Source organism: Syngnathoides biaculeatus, chromosome 23, assembly GCF_019802595.1.
Source record: "Syngnathoides biaculeatus isolate LvHL_M chromosome 23, ASM1980259v1, whole genome shotgun sequence".
In the NCBI taxonomy this organism is placed as follows: Eukaryota; Metazoa; Chordata; class Actinopteri; order Syngnathiformes; family Syngnathidae; genus Syngnathoides; species Syngnathoides biaculeatus.
Window position 1 is genome coordinate 19586073 of NC_084662.1, and position 13477 is coordinate 19599549.

The following is a 13477-nucleotide window of genomic DNA, read 5'->3' on the forward strand; positions in this document are numbered from 1 at the left end:
CCACCCACTCACTTCATCCCACTGGTGCTAAAAGGGTGTTTCCTGACAAGTGAGGTCATTTTATTTATTTATTTTTTTTTGGCAAGGCTATGGCTTAGGCTGAAATTTTATTGGCAATTGTATAATGTTTCATTCCGAAGCCGAAGAGGCTCCGGCCTCGTGTTTTGCCGTCGGGCCACATTCAGGAAAAGCCAATGTATTTTGATAGCAGTGAGAGTTGAGGCTGTCAAAGTATCTGCCTGAGGGAAGCTCACCTTTTGCATTGCTGACTCATTGCGTAAACTCCTGCCACACAATAAAAGTGGTGCTGTGCGGGACTGTGAACATTAAGTCTGTTGATGCAATTATTGTAATTAAGATTTAGAAAAATAAAAAAATAAGTTTTTCTTTTTTCTTTACATGAAAACCAATATTGCTCTTTGTCGTGCAGTATCCTTCCCAGTGGGTCAAAGTACAAATTAATGAGGTGACTGACTTTTAAAAAGTATGTGACTCGCTCTAATGTTGGGAGTTTGAACCTCATTCAATCAGCACGGGTAGTGTCACTTCTGTCTTCCTCAATACACACAAGCACACACACGCACTCCTTCTTCTAGCGTGAACGTCATGAACAACAAACAAGAACGCAAAATGAATTCTCTGAAATATTGGGACATCTGGCTGTAATGTCTACCATGTAAATTTTTTTCTAGTAAAATGTGTTTGAACAATTTTGAACAACATTTAAGTATATTTACATTCCCAATGAGCACAACAATCTTTATGATTTACACAAATTATACTCGTGTTTTTTAAGATTAACAAACACTCGGGGTTACGGTATATAATCAGAGTTCTCATTCAAAATGGTTAGTGGGCAGCTGAACTATATTGCTTTGGGGCTGGGAAAACTAAAGTATTGTGTGGTATGATGTTGTTGCAATAGTTTGTATTGATATATAATATTCCATATATTGGGTGAGAACAACTACAATACTACACAAGCTACATCTAAAATAATTAAAATGAATAAACACAAGTACGTTTTTGATGGACACTTCTCATAGTTAAAGGAAATGCTTGTTGAAAAGCAGAACTTAAAGAAAATCATTTGTATTTGTTTTCATTCCTTTGATATTGGTATTTGTTCTGCCAATAGTGCTCGTCTGGGGATAAAAACACAATAAATGGTGACATTACTATCATGTCCAATGGGTTAAAGTTTGTGAACTGCTCTTTTGAGCAAGACTTCTTTATCCAAAGTGGGCATGCCACTCTTAAGTGTTTCATAGTGCTGTACTTTGAGTTATAGTAATTGTCTGCTTTCCCCTCGAATACAATATCTTAACTGTGTCCTTTCACTTCCTCCTTTTGTGTGTGACTCTTGACAAGTCATCCTCCCTTGCTGCCATCACTTCCCTTCATCTACCTCCTGGCAAAGCTCATTAGAGAAGATGAGAAAGTGCCCTGTAGGTTTTTTCCTGTCTCCACATTCTCCTCCCAATAAACTTCGAGTGCCAGTGTTTGGACAAAGGCAAACATCCCCTCATACCTCACACACTGACGGGCAGCATCTGGCACGCTCAACACGCACACGGCCTAACGCCCCAGCCCAGTATAACACACATGGATGTACAGTATATCATATGTCATAGGACTGGTGATGTGTGTGTTCAGATGCAGTCCAGTCCAGGTGCAAGTGGACTTGATTACATTGATGTTTTCTGATTCAATCTCAGCTAAGCATTTCTGCTCCCATCCAAATATAATTGATAATCTGTTTTACAAAGCTAAATCTCTTTTTAAAAAAAATGGAAAATTCAGTTACATTTAAACTTCACTTTTTTAAATATCCAGTCCTTCTCATTCTGTGTCTACTTTTTTCCTCCCTACTTGAACTCTGCATTTGCATTTTTTCTATTGGAATAAATGTTTTACAAAAAACAAATTACATGGTTTGGGTACCATTATATATTTTTAAACAGACTAATAGTTATGCTAATTTACATTTATTTTCAAGGTTGTTTGTGTGTTCACTGCAAATTGTTGCGTGCTTCATTATTACATATTTAAACATTTTGACAGATTGAAAATAAGTCTGTACTTTACTCGTTATAGTTTATGCAGAGCTATGCTTGGGTAAATGGTGCATCATATACATATGATACATTTTTAATTAGAAACTTAGACCTATCAGGAAAGCCAATACAAGACCACTCTTTTTGGGGGAAAAAAATGAAAAAAGGGATTTTGAGACCTGTTGGGCCTTAAATACTCTATAATAATGGTGCCTTCTCCATATTGGAGCTCTTTCTCTTGCCCATACCGCACATTGACAAATATACCTGGAAAGTGTGTGGAAATACAGAAGAGGTAGCTTTGATTACTATAAATCATGTTCAAGTTCAGATAGTTTGTAAAAGCATTAAAGTAGCTATTCAATCCATTTTAAGTACATATGGGATTTCAAGGCGGCACATTGGGGCAGCTGGAAAGTGTTGTCCCCACAGTTTTAAGGTCCCAAGTTCAACCAGACCCGCCTGTGTGGAGTTTGCATGTTCTCCCCGTGCCTGTGGAGGCTTCCTCCAGGCACTCCGGTTTCCTCCCACATCCCCAAAACATGCAACATTAATTGGACACTCTAAAATGAAACTAGGCATGATTGTGAGTGTGGCTGTTTGTCTATATGTGCACTGTGATTGGCTGGCAACCAGTTCAGTGTGTACCCCGCCTCCTGCCAGTTGACAGCTGGGATAGGCTCCAGCACTCAGCGCGACCCTTGTGAAGATAAGCGGCTAAGAAAATGGATGGATGGGATTTCTGAATCACCTGAATATAATAAATGCTCGTTTGTTAACATTTTTTTCAGAAGACTATTTCATAAAGTCTTACCGAAACTGAACACAAAAAAATAGTTGAAGAGTTTGTTTTCAAAACGCGACATAGGCATTTTTTTCAGATTTACAAAACTCGCGCCAAAATTATCCAGCTCCGAATGGTAGTTATCGGGATACTCTGATTTTTGTTGAAAGTGCGACATATCGTTCTAAATCAGCCAAGGAAGATTGCGTTTTATTTCAAAATGCGACATATTGAGATCTTATTTAGAGCAAAATGTGAAATAATTTCGTTCAATCAGCGTGCGCTGCTAAAGCAAGCAGCATCCAATCAGAATTCGTCTCGAGGGAAGTTCCGGTATCTTCCACATCATCATCCAAAATGGCTGCGCTATTTTTTCTCTTTGTGAAGTTGACCTATTGTTTCCTTTTTTATCACATTTGGATTTTCTTTTACATGAATTCTATTTTTAATAGAATCTACTGATGTGTGAATCAGTAATGTTTCTTTTCTACTTATGAATTGAAAGAAAATAAAGACTTTTGATCTTTGTAGATTGTTTTTGTTTATACTGAAAAATATCCAGTACAGTCAGTAGCAAACCTTTTCATTGTTTTGCCATGTGAGACATTTTACCATGTTTTTTTATTTGGATCCTTGGCATGCATTTTTGTCGATTTTATCTTTAAAGTGTTTCTTGCTTTCAAGCTGAACTAAGTCTTGTATTTTGTTTATCAATGTTTAATAATATTGAATAAATGAATCAGTGATTGTGCTGGTTTACTTGCAGGCTGTCCCATTGTGAGGGTGCTTTTCCTATTTAATTTCAATTCTATATGAAATTATTGCAATTTAATACTTCAGTTCTCATCCAAGTACCATTGTATCTGAATGTAATAAACATACTGTTTTGTCTATGATTGTGTAATGCTTGGATAGTAATTTTGTTGTTCAAAATATTTCACCAACGATCATTAATGAATGTATAAATTTTTATAATTCTATGCAATCTTTTTTTTTGCCATTTTTCATAAGGAAAGTTATCGGCTATGACTTAAGAAAAGTTGACATTAAAAGGAAATCAACACCCTTGGAGTAGACTCAATTTCTGTCTATGAGCATTATGAATACTGTTATTATTACTACAGACTTATATCCTATTCTGCAGAGGCCCTGTAGCTCAGTGGTTAGAGCACTGGTTTGGTAAACCAGGGGTTGTGGGTTCGTATCCCAGTGGGGCCTCCACTCCCCGAGAAGGGTTGCGTCAGGAAGGCCATCCCAGTGGAGCCTCCACTCCCCGAGAAGGGTTGCGTCAGGAAGGGCATCCGGCGTAAAAATTGTGCCATACATATGTGCGTTCATCTGAGATGACACGCTGTGGCGACCCCAAAAGGGACAAGCCGAAAGAAACTTACTTACTTATATCCTATTCTGCAGTGTTCTTTCCCCCGACAGCAACAGCTATAAATAAAATCAAAAGAAAGCAGACTCAATGAGTCAGATTTCAAACAGTGAATTTGTGAGTTTGAAACAGATTTCATTTTGGAGATGTGTGTATGAGATCGACTACCTATTTTTTTTTTCTGCTGGTATCCCTCGCAACCCATATTAACCTTGGTAGACTGGTTTGAAGCTGTTTACTTTCTTAATGATCTCACATCAACTTATAAACAAAATTAATCAACTGAGTGACACAATGCCTGCAGATGTCGGATTGCAGAATCGCATACAGATACACAAAATTACATTGATGTAAACTCAGCCTTTCCAAAACCTCAAACTGAACAAACAAACAGTTCCTAAATAACTGAAAAACACCTTTTTAAAAGAAATTCCAATTTTTTCATCTCCTTTTTCAACATCTGACATTAGTGAGTTAATTGTGAAAATTGTGACTGGTGACTGACCCTTATTTCTGTTACCTAACTCTCTAAATGTGGTGGTCATGGTCTTAAATATTATTTTAAAATGCTTGAAATGTTGAAAGGCAAATAGTTTTCATGATTGCCTATCAAAAGCAACTGATTTTTTAAAAAAATATAGCTGCTCCTGAAGGTTTTAGTCAAAATTTGGATATGTCTCACTTTGCCAAGAATAGAATGTTTGGATACGTCTCATTTTGGAGAAAAAATTAAATTTGTCATCAAAAAAACTCGGTGAATATTAAAGCCAATATTTTTTTGTAGTATGGTGTTTAGTTTCTTTTTAGCATCTCTTTCCATCCCCCAATAGTTAGAAACATAAATTGAGTTTATTGTTTTCACTTCACTACCAAGCTCTTTTCTCAAAATGAAAAAAAACGATATGTCTCATTTTGAAAACAAACTCTTCAGCAACAAAACAGACACTGTAAGAGAAGTGCAGAACCATCCCAAAAGCAATGATATACATACAAATATAAAGGCTATTCGGACATTCAATATAAGATGTCTGCAGTTGCCAGTGCACATCATATATGAGATTGGTATGGTTGTAGTATAAAACTTGGGAACTCCATGGGCCTCAATTATGAATAAATGATTGTAGAAAGGTTGTGTATCTGTAAAGATAAGTTGCAAATTCTCCATCAGATTTATGACCCGTAGATGCCAGCCAATTTTCTTCACACCAAAGTGCGTATTTTAATGAATAAGAATCACTTCTAGACAACAGGTTCATGCCTGCGACCTGCAATCTGCTTAAACGTCTGACGCATCACAATGGAAGCGTGGCAATACGAGCCCCAAGTGGTGCCTGAGCCAAAACTTTAACAACCTTCATTTTTATCCTACTGTGAGGCCCTGTAGCTCAGTGGTTAGAGTACTGGTTTGGCAAACCAGGGGTTGTGAGTTCATATCCCACTGGGGCCTCCACTCCCTGAGAAGGGTTGTGTCAGGAAGGGCATCCGGTGTAAAAATTGTGCCAAACATATATGTGCGTTCATCTGAGATGACACGCTGTGGCGACCCTGAAAGGGACAAGCTGAAAGAAACTTATCTTTATCCTACTCTATTCCCAAAATGCTGGTGTCATTAGGCAGCTTGATTATCACAGAAATTGATGCCATAGACCCCAAATAATAATTTGCATTTTTAATTAATTCAAAATTGAATGTGGCACAGAACAAAGTATGCAAAAATTATTTTAAAGGTCGTGTCATCCCTATAAACATTCTAAAATAGATATTGAAATGAAAAATACATATAACATTATCCACTTCAATGTCTATATGAAAAAATAAATATGAGCGGAGAACGCGTCATCCATGCGCAAAGTTGCGGAAGTCTCATTCGACAATCAAGGGGTCCCCATATTGGCTGCCTCTTCTGTCTGTGATGTCACACTGGGACATTCGCCATTGAAAACACGCGGTGGACCCTACTATGGGAGACGAAAAACAGAGATATTCGGATTTTTCTGACGCCCCTTCTGACACGCCATGAGCCACCCCGGCTGGGTTGGGTCCGCAGATCACAGCTTCGGCTGGTGTGGCACATCGAGACATTTAGCACACCTGATTTACGGATTACGTTCCCCCCACCCCTTAACTATTAGTTTTTTTAGTAGATGTATGCACACGTACCTGCCATTTGGAACCCACAAAGCTCTCCTTTGCACCTGTACAATTCATTTTTCACAACAAACCGTGTCTTTTGGAAAAGTATGAAGAGCAAATCCATCCTCCCGAGTGTTCGAGTAATATCCAGCAATACAACGAGCCAGCATTCTGCATAACACGAAGCAACAAAGAGCTACCTTCCTGCAGGTAAAACTAATAGAAACACACTAGCCTAACTGAGTGCACTACTGCCCTGTACGTCACTTCCTGCTTCTTCTCGAAAACAAATCCCTGGAGAGGATTTTCATGCCTGGAGTTACAAAAAGCCATATACATCAAAATCATGTTATGTGGTAAATAAACAGATGGATCCATACTGGCTGCCATTTTTTCATTAATAACATACTAAAAAATCATGCATTTCATGACAATGGACCTTTAACAGCCAAGAATGAACACTGCGTGTTGTTAAAATACATACAGAAGAATAAATTTCGCACAGCAAACCTATGAAATTCACACAGGAAGCAAAAAAAAATAAATACTGTATGTGGGTGTGGGATTTTTGCAGAGTACAAACAAGTACACACATTTGTGCTTCAAACATGGGTATACACAATGTCAGCATAAATCTGTGTATGGCCTGTTAGGAAATGAGGCCCAGTGATTTTAGTGCTGATGATGGTTTATCTTGATCACGTACTTACACTACTGAGATTCTTACTTTACAATTGTCTGCCAATCTTCACAAGTTATTTTGTTTTCTGTTCCCATTATGCCTTCAACATTGGCCTCATGGGGCTTTTCATTTTTGGTGAAAAATAACAAATAATGTGCCAAAAATGCTAATGTGCCAAATGAGTATTTGAAGTGGTTAGTGTCTTGTAAAGATAAGATGCAATATCATGCAGAACTCCATTACCTAATTCAAAACTATATAGTATACTGTCATGCTCCAGATTACGTGGGTTATAAAAATGTAATGACAAAAAAAACAAGGAGAGGAAATCTTCTCCTTATGGATTCCATATGAACTACCTTACACTAAGTATTTTTAAAATAATTCGACCGGTGTAACTGGTAACATCTGCAAATAATAGAAAAGGTACATGAGTGGAATACAGCATTTATTACTTTTTAAGGTTAATTTAAGGGTTAAGTGGTTATGCTTTTCACGGTGATAAATGCCCCTGCCATGTTTCAATGTCTCAAAAAAAAATTTGTACATGAACAGATTCTGCTTTATTTATCTCAATGACATTCTGATCCTTTTCAGAAATCCTCAGAACACTCCAAGCATGTTCTGACCATTCTACAACCTCTTTTAGAAAACTGCCAACAAGTTAAAGCTGAGAAGCGGGAATTCCACTCTATGTCAGTACAGTGGGGTTCCTTGTGGAGAAAGGTCAACTTCGATCTGATTCAGCCAAAATCCAGGTTGTGGTCAAACGGCCAACTCCTGTATCAGCACTTGCAGAAGTGTCTTGGTTTAGCCAGTTTCTACAGGCGATTTATCAGCAATTGTAGTATTAGGGCAGATCCTCTGACAAGACTCACATGCTCTTCAAATAACTTGAGTGAATCAAAATCTTCTTTTGCATCTGTAAAGTAATTTTTTACCAGTACACATATCAACATGTAAAAAAGGGGTTAATTGTCCTAATCTGTATGCATTTTTGTTCTGGAAAACTTCTGTGCAACAGGGAGGTTTTAAATACTCCCTCAGGACATCTTTTTACAATGCAATTTATTGGAAATACAGCCTGACAGAAAAAAGTTTTTTGAGGAGAAGAAAGAGCAGAGAGAACAGAACAGAAATGGAAAAACGACATAGCAGAGGAATAGCACAATAACATGGTATATGACTAAAAAGAACATTTTACAGGAGTCACCCTCTTGTCTGCGGAGGAAAGTAACCCCCCACCCCTCCTGTAAAAAAGAACAAATAAAACAGTCAATAGGACAAGGCAGGGCAGCATCAGGGTAGTGAGCTAGGCACTGCTACAGGGTTTTGGAGTAGTTATACAGTCCTGAACCACCTGTAGGGGCTACTGAGTACAAAAGATGAATAATAAAGGCAGTGTTATTGTGAATGGGCCAACAACCAGCAACTACAGTAGTACATCAACATGATGTCCACGGGCATCAAAGGCAGGAATTGAGGTGCTGGTGATCATTAACAATTGGGCCATTTACCTTGCAAGAATAAAGTACAGTGTAATTGGATCATATTAGCTTTATCAGTAGGCTCTGATGCCACGTTTGGCATATGAAAAAAGGTGAACTATGTACATGTGGGCGGCAAATTATTCTCTGATCCCTTGAGTTGTCCAAACTGGAAGAAAATTGTGCTTTCACATGAATAGTGTTTAACCACTTATTGTTGTATATCCAATTTCCTTAAAAAGAAAAACAAAAAAGGGCAGAGGTAAAAATTAAAGAACTTCACAACTATGAAATTGTACATTTCTTGTAATCATCTGCACAACATACATTTAGGTTTTCATCCAATTCTTAAACATTCACATTTGTTCATAAAATGTTCACACAGGGTCAGAAGTCATTAAGTTACAAATTGGAAAGGTCAACTTGACCATTTTATGCATCCATTTCAGGAAGGTATTCACTGGGACATTGTTTTGCTAACTTTGGTCAAGGAAAAAGAAACCTCCTTTGTTGCAATTTTTCATTAAAGACTTCCATTCACCTCTGCATTCTCTTAAATCTAATTATAATAAAAGTCAATTGGGTTTCGGTCTGGACTGTGGTGACCACATTCTCTACTTGATCCCCGTGATACCAGTCATTGTCATCTTTAGCAAATACTGTATCTCATGTTTGTACTTATTGTGTGTATTTATTAAGCCAGCCGATCTCATTTATCCCCCACTAATTAAAGAGAGCTCATATAACAACACTAACCCCACAAGCTTGGCTTGTGGGCATTAGTCTTAATGGTCAGCTACATCCCCTCGACACGTTTATTGAAACTTTCTGGTTACCATGATGTGCCTATTGCTCTGGAACAAAGTAATTCTGGACACATCTGCCCACTTGTACATGTTTTAATTGCTTGCAAGTCTAATTTATTTACATTTATTTGCAATTCCTGTAATTCTCATTGTAATGATTGTCGAAATGTTCTTACTTCACAGAAGAATTACATGTAATCATCTTTCCTTTGGAGAGATTGTTGTACGTCCAAATATTCAAATGTAGTGGTTCTCTTGCATCGTTTTTTCTCCCCAGTTATTACCCAAATAGAAGTTATTTGCATTTACAATCCAGTAGGTTGTTGTTCTTGGCCCAGTAGGATACTGCAGTCTGCATGTGTCCACCATATTGTATGTAATGGTGGACAGCACATCTTGTTAAACAGCACATACAGGAAGGAGACAGACTCTGAGCTAAACAGTGGGTGAATGACCGTAATGGTCCGTAATGATTCTCCCCTCTGTATTGCTCTGTGCACAGCCTGACACCCCCCTAGCAGCTATGACCTGTCTCAGCACTTATTTGCTATCCGTGATATGGGTAGCTGTGACTTGGAGGTGATAGGAAATAAGGTCAGGATAAAAGCATTAGTGGATGGGTTGAACGTTTTAGGAGGAAATGGAGTAGGATAAAAAAGTTGCAAAGATCAGAGAATTTGACACACCAGTCCATTTTGGGAATGTATTTTTACTTTTACCATACTAATGGGTTTGCTATGAATGATGTCAGACCTCGCAACATTATAACGAGATTTTACAAATAGTCTTTGACTCTCAGTTTTGTTCAGTCAACCATCTCTGTTAAAATAAGAAAACTGTTAAACCCAAGGTCAAATACCGGCATCAAATTGACACAGTGGCACAGCATAAGTGCCAGCGTCACACAGCGGTTAGGAGTGGCAAAGGTGAAGCTTTACTCATAATTGGTAACGCCCTCCAGTTTGGGGGCTAGGTAGTATCTTCTGTTACTCCTCAGGTCCACCTGTTAGAGGTAGAGTGGGGCTGTCCCCTTAATCTGCAGTCATCCATCTGAGTGGGACCTTCTCACAGTTGCCCTGCACTCCTCTGCCATGGAAGTTCCCCAATTCTAATGCAATTCACATCATCATCCCATCAGTGGGTGAAGGGCTGTGTAGGCCTAGCAAGGACATTAGGACAGGTATCTCTGCCTCCCTGCCTGCATGTGGCCTGTCCATAGTCAGTTTAATGTACCATATACAGTACTGTATGTACATCATTTGGGGAGGTGGGTGTTTGGGGTAGGGAGACAGGCTGTGGGTAAGCAGTACCCCATAGTTATCCCACCTCTTCCTCACCGGGCTATCCAATTTTAATGTTCTAGACCACATCACAAATAAATAGTGCACTGGTAATAGTTGCCAATCCGGGACCTTGTAACCGTAGTATTAGTTTAGGAAGTGGGAACTCTGAGAGCCTGCCCCCCTTTGGTTAGCGGGCCGTAGAGTGGGGTATGGCTTTGTTTCCCATGTCCCCTACCCATCTTTTTTATTTTTTTTTCAGCTGGCACGGGTCACTGGATTGTCAGATCCAAGCTGTGGTGGTCACTGGCCCCCTTGTCAAGCCCTGTTGGCAGATGAGGGTCACCTTTCCTGGATTTCATGGGGTGACTGGTGGGGATCTGCAAACGCATTCAGATGGGAGGAGCGTGGGTGATCAGCTGGTTGCTCCCTGTGTCTGTCAAACAGTGCTGGTTCCATGGGTGTAAGTGGTGTCCTGTCGTTTTTTTTTTTTTTTTTTTTTTTTTTTTAAATAAACAAATGCAGGACACTTCTTCAAACCAACCTGTAAATTGGCCCCTGGAGTACTTATGTATGTAGTACATGAAATGAACATCGGAGACGAGTGCGTGTAATGCATTAAAACCTGGGGGACGGCAAATGAATGAAGCATATGGACCAGGAAACAGCACAGACACCTGATTATATACTTGCTTAGAAGTGTCAAATCACACATACTTGGCATCCTACACACTGTGGGCACACTGGCCAGGCTCACCATGCCAATATGTGAGGCTGAGTGATCCTGTATTCATTGTGTAGAAACAGCAAGTAGTAAGTTTCTTTCGGCTTGTCCCTTTCGGGGTCGCCACAGCGTGTCATTGCAGATGAACGCACATATGTTGGGCACAATTTTTACGCCAGATCCCCTTCCTGACGCAACCCTTCTCAGGGAGTGGAGGCCCCAGTGGGATACGAACCCACAACCCCTGGTTTACCAAACCAGTCCTCTAACCACTGAGCTACGGGGCCTCGTGTAGAAACAGCAACTACAGACATCCAATGAATAATGGGCATGTAATCTTTATTCACAAATAACTTTCCATATATAAACTATAGGATGTACAATAAAGAAGAAAATAAGTATTTGAACAGACTGCTATGTTACAAGTTCTTGAACTTAGAAATCATGAAGGGGTTTGAAATTTTCATCACAGGTGCATGTCCACTGTGAGAGAGAATCTAAAAAGAAAAATCCAGAAATCACAATGTATGATTTTTTAATGATTTATTTGTGTGATATAGCTGCAAATAAGTATTTGAACACCTGCCGATCAGCTAGAATTCTGACCCTCAATGACCTGTTAGTCTGCCTTTAAAAGACCACCTCCACTCCACGTATTATATTGAATCACATGCACCTGTGTGAGGTCATTAGCTGCTAAACACACCTGTCCACCCCATACAATCAGTAAGACTCAAGCTTGTAACATGGCGAAGACCAAAGAGCTGTCCAAAAACACCAGAGACAAAACTTTAAATCTCCACATGGCTGGAAAGGTTCTACAGAGAAATTGCCAAGCAGCTTGGTGAAAAAATGTCCACTGTTGGAGCAATCATTAGAAAATGGAAGAAACTAAACATGACGGTCAATCTTAATTTGAGTGGAGCCCCATGCAAGATATCACCTCGTGGGGTCTCAATGATCCTTAGAAAGGTGGAGAATCAGCCCAGGACTACACGACAGGACTTGGTCAATGACCTGAAAAGAGCTGGGACCACCATTTCCAAGAAGACTTTTGGTAATACACTAAGACATCATGGTTTGAAAGCTGGATCTCACGGAAGGCTCCCCTGCTTAAACCAGCACATGTCAAGGCCCGTCTTAAGTTTGCCAGTGACCATTTGGATGATAGGGAGGAGTCATGGGAGAAAGTTTAGTGGTCAGATGAAACAAAAATGGAACTTTTTGGTTATAATTCCACGAACTGTGTTTGGAGGAAGATGAATGATGAGTTCCAAGAACACCATGTGAATCATGGGGGTGGTAGCATCGTGCTCTGGGGGTGTTTTTCTGCACATGGTACAGGACAACTGCACTGTATTATGCAGAGGATGACTGCGGCCATGTATTGTGACATTTTGGGGAACAATCTCTTTCCCTCATTCAGAGCACTTAAGATAGGTCGTGGCTGGGTCTTTCAACATGACAATGACCTGAAGCACACAGCCAGAAAAAACAAGGAGTGGCTCCGTAAGAAGCATATCAATGTTCTGGCATGGCCTAGCCAGTCTCCAGACCTAAACCCAATAGAAAATCTTTGGAAGGAGCTGAAACTCCGTGTTTCTCAGCAACACCCCAGAAACCTGTCAGAAGATCTGTGCGGAGGAGTGGGCAAAAATCCCTCCTGCAGTGTGTCCAAACCTGGTGAACAACTACAGGAAACGTTTGACCTCTGTAATTGCAAACAAAGGCTACTGTACCAAATATTAACATTGGTTTTCTCAGGTGTTCAAATACTTATTTGCAGCTGTATCACATAAATAAATAGTTTAAAAAAAATCATACATTGTGCTTTCTAGATTTTTTTAAAATTATCTCTCTCAATGGACATGCACCTATGATGAAAATTTCAGACCCCTCCATGATTTCTAAGTGGGAGAACTTGCAATATAGCACGGTGTTCAAATACTTATTTTCTTCACTGTAGCTGTCAAATGTCAGTCAGTCTTCTAAATAATGCAGTCAGCAGTCACAAAACTAATTTAATTCTTTAAAAATCTAGTTCTACTAGCTTCATCACAATTTGATATAGCTTGAGGGACTAATGGGGCAATTACATTATTCAATAAATCATAACACAATGACTTGGAATTCAATTTATACAAAT

At 39.2% G+C, this 13477-nt stretch overlaps 1 protein-coding gene and 1 non-coding gene across 3 annotated transcripts in view; one reads left to right on the forward strand and one right to left on the reverse strand.

Moving 5' to 3' along the window:
• The window catches only part of flrt2 (fibronectin leucine rich transmembrane protein 2), a 112839-nt gene that overhangs the window by 74072 nt on the left and 25290 nt on the right, over nt 1-13477 (reverse strand). The window lies entirely within an intron of this gene.
• Nucleotides 5594-5666, forward strand: trnaa-ggc (transfer RNA alanine (anticodon GGC)). Its single transcript has one exon. It is a non-coding gene; the product is annotated as a tRNA-Ala (tRNA).